Source organism: Vombatus ursinus, unplaced genomic scaffold (assembly GCF_900497805.2).
Source record: "Vombatus ursinus unplaced genomic scaffold, bare-nosed wombat genome assembly UNPS02014773.1, whole genome shotgun sequence".
In the NCBI taxonomy this organism is placed as follows: Eukaryota; Metazoa; Chordata; class Mammalia; order Diprotodontia; family Vombatidae; genus Vombatus; species Vombatus ursinus.
The window spans coordinates 43,539,234-43,545,820 of NW_020954551.1; positions in this window are offsets into that span (position 1 = coordinate 43,539,234).

Consider the following 6,587-nt stretch of genomic DNA (forward strand, 5'->3'; position numbering starts at 1 on the left):
GTTCGTGAGCCCCCGAGCGCTCTGGGGCGAGAAGCGAGTGACTGCAATTCAAGCATAGGCAAGATAGGGGACCCCCCCCCCCCCCCCCCCCGGCCCAAGAGTGAAGGATATCTAGCTGCCTAAAGAGAAGTGAAGTGGCCCAGGTTGGAAATGGAGTTGGCCAAAACTTCCACGCCTATTAGCAGTGAGATTGTACTGTGAGTGGCCACTGCAATTCAAGCATAGGCAAGATAGGGGAAAGAAAAGAAGAAACAAAAAAATAAAGAAACAAAGAAACAAAGAGGAAGGAAGGAAAGAGAAAGGAAGGGGAAAAAAAGAAGAGAAATAGTTATAAAAATTTTTCAAAAACAAGCTCACAGATTCCAGGTTAAGAACCCCTGGACTGTCTGATCTCTAAAGTTCTTTCTAGTTCTAAATTCTGTGATCCTTGAGGAAGATTAATCTCATAGGAGCAGTCAGCATAAAGGATGAATTAGATGAGGAAGGCAGAGGCCCAGTTAGGAAACTCTTTCAGTAGACTAGGAGAGGCTGAACTCTGTCCAAGCTGTCCCTCATGCTTGGAGAGCTTTCCCTCCTTACCTCTCCTTCTTGGAATCCCTAACTGCCTTCAAGGTTCATCTCAAGGTCTCCTACTAAGCAGTTACTTCGTGTGTAGTTGTTTTGTATTTCCCTCCCCTCCCCTGTTCCATCTCAGGAGAATATAAACTCCTTAAGGGCAGGGCTTATTTCCTTTTCCTCACTAGTATAGTGATTATCACTACTATAGGTTATGAACTGAATTCCATTGAACTAGGGTGGTAGCAGTGAAAATGGTGAGAAAAGATTCAATGTGAAGTGACACGGAGAAAACAAAATAAGCAGAATATAGATGTTAATTATATGTAGGTAGAGAGGATGAAGGATCAAAATCTTGGGGGAGAGGAACATTACAGCTGTCAAATATTTGAAGACTGTCCCTTGAAAGAGATTTGTTCTCATAATAATAATAATAACAACAACAATAGCTCACACTTGTGTATCACTTTATGGTTTGCAAAGTGTTTTACAAATATTACCTCATTCTATCTTCACAACAACCCTCAGAGATGGGTTCTATTATTAGCCCTGTTTTACCAACAAGGAAACTAAGGCAAACAAAGTTCAAGAGACTTACCTCACGGTCACACAGTTAGTGGGTTCTTCCCTACTCTAGGTCCTCAAGAAAAGCCTGGCTTAGATCCAGGATCAAGCTTTGGAAATTAGATGATCCTTAAAGTTCCTACAGCTCTGAGATTCTCAGATTCTATAAATCATTGATGGCCCTGATGTTTTTAAGTCTGAGTGATAAGTTAGCAGTGCCATTAAAAGAAATGGTAAGATTAAGCTATGTTTTTTGGGTTGTTTGTTTTTTTCAGGGTTAGGGGAAGGGACATAGCCAATGTGAGAATTTATTTTGCTTTACCATGTATGTTTGTAACAGGAGTTCACTTTTTCTTGTTTTGTCATGGGGAAGGAACAAGATGAGAGAGACAGAATGTTGATCTGAAAATAAAATAAAATTTAATGTTAAAAACAGAAATCGGGAAAGAAAAAGAAAGAATAGGTTTGAGGGAGATATTAAGTTTTGAGGAGGGGATATCATAGGATCATAGGTTTAAAGTTAGAAGAAACCTTAAAACCTTCCTAATCCAACACCACCATTTTATAGATGTGGTAACTGAGGCCCAGATAGTAATTTGCCCAAGGCCACATGGGGAGTAACAGAGGCAGGATTTGACACCAGGTCTTCTGACTCCAAATCTCATGTTCTTTCTACCATGTTCTTGTACTATGTTGCTTCTTTAATATTGAGATGTTGAGCTTGATGATCCAATGAGACATTAGGGTAGAACAAGGGTGGGGAACCTGTGGCCTTGAGGCCACATGTGGCCCTCTGGGTCCTAAAGTGTGGCCTTTTGACTAAATCTAAATATCACAGAACAAATCCCCTTAATAAAAGGATTTGTTCTGTAAAACTTGGACTCAGTCAAAAGGTTGCACCCAAAGACCTAGAAGGCCACATATGGCCTCCAGGTTCTCCACCCCTGGGGTAGAATGTCTTAATGATGGTTGGGAATATGAATTTGGAAATTAAAAGAGAAAGAAATGGCCAGACTAGAGGTACAGATTTGGGAAATGTAGTATAAGGAAGGGGCTTGACATACCCTACCAGCCTCAATTAATATAGTGTAAAGGCAAGATGAAATTTTGAATATGTAACCAAGATGGTCTATATCCTTTGATCTCTTTATGAATTGTGAAACTCTTTATTTGGGTCAAAAAGGGAGCAGTTAATTGTTTAACCAAACAACTTAACCATCATTCTCTGGGGGCTTTAAATAAAAGCGCTTCAGTAGTTGACCAGGCAAGAAGTGAAATAATCTATTAGTAGAGGACTCCAAGTTCAGGAGCTGAGGATTTCATTTTTGGAACTGGAGTCAAGTTGTTTTGCACCCCTCCCCCCCATTCCCTCTATTGACTATATCATTAGGGCGCATGGACCAGTAGCAGATAGTTCATCCACTTGGGATCAAAGAAGATAAACAGAGTGATACAGATTCTGAGGCAGTCACCCAAATAGATAGCAGCTTAATAAAGACAGTGGACTCAAAAACAGACTTCTTAGTCATAAAGTTCTAGAAGTTGAGAGTTACCTCTTTGCCACATGTGTATCCTACACGTGTACCTCACTTCCACTGTATTCAGTTTAAGCCTATTCTTCCCATGCATCTCTGCATATTTGTGGGAGAGTGAATGGACCCCACACTTTTATGAGGAATATTTCATACCAACAGTTCTTACTGTACCATTTTAGTAAATGACTTTGTAAAAGTTACATCTACTAGCTGATTGTTAATGGGAAGCACACTAATGGGGGCTCTTGAGTGATAGTAGGTAGAAGGAGCTTCCCACAGGGTTACTCTTAGAACCCTGAAAAAGAGTTGTCAGTTATCCCTCTGGGGACCAACCTACAAGTGGGAGTGCTGCTTGAGAGGGTGAGCCCAGAGGGGATGCTACAGTAGAATTAGTTGGTAATATCCGCAGTCATTCTGGCTAATATACTCTCAAAAATCATAGTATTTAAAACCACCACAACAATAAAAAAAATTTGCCTCACTTTTAATAAGAGTTCTGTTTCCAATGTTTCTAAAATGTCCCACTTCTCTATAGTTTGTTATCCTGGTTTACTGATGTAGTTTAGGTGTTTATGATTGATTTGTGAAAAGATTAACCACATTAACTGAGGTATTAGCAATAGGCTTACTAAAAGCAGTACTTATGGATATCTGCCATAACCCAGAGATTTTTATTTGGTGTGTTTCACTAATGGTTTTGAGGACTCTGGGATTGAAAAGGATTTTAGAGATTGTCTACTCTTATGCTTCTCATTTTGGAGATGAAACTGGGGCCAAGATAGGGAAATTGTCCAAGGTCATGCTGCTAGTAAGTAGTGGATCCAGGAGTAGAAACTAGCTTTCCTGAACCCTAATCTATATTAGTTTGTGGTTGAGACTAGGTTAAATCTAAGAAGTTTTTGAGTTTCGACTATGTATTAGACACCAAGGCACAAAAGAAATATGATGAGGTACCATTTTCAACCTACAGTAGTTTACAATCTATTTGGGAGAGGTCATAGAATCTGACAGTTAGAAGAAACCTCAGAAGCAAAGCTGATCTATCCAGTGCCTAAGCAGGAATTCCCACTACTGCTCCATCTACTTTAATTCAATTCAAAAACATTTATTAAGTGCTTTCTAAGTGGTCGTCCAATTTCCACTTGACCTTCAGTAATGGGGGAATCCCTAGACTCCAAGGCAACTCATTCTACTTTTATGCAGCTCTAATTATAAGGAAGCTTTTTCTGACATCAAGTCTTAATCTACTTCTCAGCAACTTCCACCCACTGCTTCTAAGTTCTGCCCTCTGGGGCCAAGCAAAGCATGGCTAATCCTTCTTCCACATGACAATCCTTCAGATATTTAAAGGCAGTTATTGGGTCATGCACACAGAAAAGAGTCTATGATTAAATGCCTAAATGGTTTGATATAAACAATGAATGTTATAGGTATTCCCCCTGAAAGGGGAGGATATTCTGGCTGGAGCTGTAAAGGAAGACTTCATGGGAGAGGTAGGACTGGAATGGAGCTCTGTTTCCTTTAAAAAAAATTTTTTTTTCACTACAAAAGCATTTCTTTTTCTCGCTCTCATTCCCCCCACACACACATTAAAAAAGAAAAAAGAATAGAAAAAAAATTCCTTGTAACAAATATCCATAGTCTTGAAAAAAGCAAATTCCTAGACTGGCCATGTGCAAAACTGTATGCATGCTTCATTCTGTATATTTAGTCCATGGCCTCTCTGTCAGGCAGTAGGGAGCATTCTTCATGATCGATCCTTTGGACTCATGGACAATCATTGTGTCTATCAGAGTTCTTGTGTTTCTTTTTTCTCCCCTACGAAGCACCTTTCGTCTTCATCATTGTCATCTTCTTCTTCTTCTTCTCCTCCTTCTCATTCTTCTCCTTCTCCTTCTTCTCCTCCTTCTCCTTCTTCTCCTTCTCCTCCTTCTTCTTCTCTTCCTTCTTCTTCTTCTCCTCCTTCTACTTCTTCTCCTCCTCCCTCTTCTTCTCATCTTCCTCCTCCTCCTCCTCCTCCTCCTCCCCCTCTATGAATAAAAGCTGGAAAGATAGAGTAGCACCAGACTGGGGGGCCACTTTAAGTTGGAACTTCACCAGGGAAGAAGTGGAAGACCATTGCATAGCTCTGAGCAGAGAAGAGGCATGCCTAGACTAATGCATAAGGAAGACGAATCTGACCATGGTGGTAGGAAGGATAACTTAGAAGTGATTGAAGGAGAAGCTGTAAGACCTGTTAGGCAGCAATTGCAATAGGTCAGGCAATAGAGCCTAATAAGGAATTTTCATGCCGTGGGGCAGGTGGTGAGAAGCTCACCCTCAGGAGAGATTAGGGAGGAGGGAGGGCAGAACGGCAACTCACCCTGCCTAACTAGAAGCTAAACACTATTGTTTTTCTCTGCTTGAAGGACTTCAAGAGCAGTCAGCAACCTCTGAATCCAGTACCCTGGGGCTAAGCCCCAGCTGTCCAATCGTGGTTACTGTTCTGACAAGCTGGTGGTAATGAGGACTTATATTATGATAGTAGCAATGGGGAATAGAAAGCAGGGACCATTTGTAAATGGGATTGCAGAGAATAATTAAAGATAACAGGCATAATTTTGGACATAGTGAATTTGAGCTCCGCTGTGTAAATCTGAGCTTAGGAGAGAAGGACTAAAGATATTGATTTGGGAGTCATCTGTGTACATGTTGAAGAGAGCTGAAGCGTAGGTGTGAACGAGATTACCAAGGGAGAGAGGGCAAAGAGAGAAGCCAAGGAGGATAGACTCTTAAGGTTGTGAAAGAAGTGAGGATCCAAGAAAGGGAGCACAGAAAGAGCTGTTAGGAACGAGGATCAGAAGAGTGTGGTGTCTTGGAAGTTAAGGAAAGAGAGTATCCAGAAGAAGAAGAAGGTATTTAATAGTGTTGAATTCTACAAGGAGATCAAAGAGGGTGAGGAACAAAAAAAGCCATTGCATTTGGCAATTAGGTCATCCTTCACCTCTCAGAGTCTAGTTCCACACCTGTGGTCCAACCATGTCACCCCCTTGCACAGTAAACTCCAGTGACTCCTATTGCCTCCAGCAGCATAAACAAAATCCTATGGTGTTCCAAGTCCTTCCTAACCTAGCCCTCTCCTAACTTTCCAGACTTCTTATACCTTACTCCCCAGCCCATGCTCTTCCATTCAGTGACAGTGGCCTCCTGGTTGTTCCATGAACAAGACACTCCATCTCTCAGTTTGGGGCATTTTCTTTGGTTGTTCCTTATGCCTAGAATGCTCTCCTTCCCCTGCTCCAACTACTGACCTCTCTGGCTCCCTTTAAGTCAGAACTAAAACCCCATCTATAGTGGAAGTTATACGGGCCGCACGCCAACCCTCTGCCAGTCATGCGCCAGTACCCACTTCTCTTAAAAGAAGTACACCACCAGAGTCTTACCCACACCTGGGTCTTTGGTTCTGAGCCGGATCACCACACAGAGACGAGCCATCGGGAGGCACCAACACCAGAGCTTTATTCAGAGGCCAACACAGCAAACCATCATAGCAAGCCCAAACAGCAAGGCCAGAGCAACAGGGCAGGAGCCAGGGGAGCGCACACGTGTGTGTTCTGACCACGCTTGTTCCTAAGTACCTACTTAGCCCCTCCTCCCCAGCCCGCTACTAGCCAATGATTGTAGGGTCAGATACCGGAAAGGGCTGTCTGAGTTTAGCACACCAAGGGGGAGGGAGTGACGTAGGAGGCTAGGATTGGATACAGGAAGGAGGCATCTGGGATTGACGCATAGACAAGAGTACATGACCTAGGAAGTCAGACTCAGGAGGGGACTGGGTCAGTGCTGCACAAAGGGACCCGGAGGTCAGGAAGGTCACAAGAGGCATCTGGGGATGACGTTGCATATAGGGAGGGGACTAAGCAGAGGGAACTCAGTCCTCTGCCATCCTACTCC